Consider the following 684-nt stretch of genomic DNA (forward strand, 5'->3'; position numbering starts at 1 on the left):
ACCCGCGGTCACCAAAGCAGCCGTCAGCTCGAGGAGCGCAGCATCCCTGGGCGCCCGCATCCCTCTCCTCCGGTCCCCGTTCCTGTGCCTCCCGGGGGAGACAAAAGCAAGCCCTTCACCCACACGCTGCCGACCACAGCTAGCGGCGGCCACCGGGGATTCTGTCCTGCGAGACCGATTGCTTTGGTCACCTTCGCTCTGAGCCCAGATGATGGAGAAAAACGGTCACTATCAGCTCCCTTCTCGGGGGTTTAAAGTTTGTGCTTGAGTACCGTCAGAAAGTTGGGTTTGCCGCATTTCCTCCCCAACAACGTCCCACAACAACAACTTTAAGCCCCCCGAGTCGCGTCCGTTAGGAAATCCCTCCCCGCGGCGTGGGAGCAGGGCTGCTCTCGGGGCAGATTTCCCCACCGACAGTGGGAGAAACCCAGGGAGGTGAGCAGGAGAGGCAATTAAAGCGATCCAGACAAGTTAAAAGAAAAAAAGGTTTCTGGTATAAAATCTGGATTTGCGACAGTTACATTTCAAGCAGATAGCACAAGCGCAGCAAAGCCAAGGTGTTCGCCGAGAAACAGTTCGGTCACTGACAGTTTATTAAAGATGCACTGAGTTTTGTAAGATCTTTCTTACTGAACACCCCTCTGCGGCGTGCACCGCCCCAAGTTTAGGTCCTCTGCCAACGTT

At 55.4% G+C, this 684-nt stretch overlaps 1 protein-coding gene across 1 annotated transcript in view; it reads left to right on the forward strand.

Annotated features, from left to right (window-relative positions):
• The window catches only part of LOC104157856 (interleukin-12 receptor subunit beta-2-like), a gene marked incomplete at its 3' end in the record, with an annotated part of 15,923 nt that overhangs the window by 14,222 nt on the left and 1,017 nt on the right, over nt 1–684 (forward strand). The gene's annotated exons all lie outside the window — the stretch shown is intronic.

This window comes from Cariama cristata, unplaced genomic scaffold (assembly GCF_000690535.1).
Source record: "Cariama cristata isolate BGI_N322 unplaced genomic scaffold, ASM69053v1 scaffold27302, whole genome shotgun sequence".
Classification (NCBI taxonomy): Eukaryota; Metazoa; Chordata; class Aves; order Cariamiformes; family Cariamidae; genus Cariama; species Cariama cristata.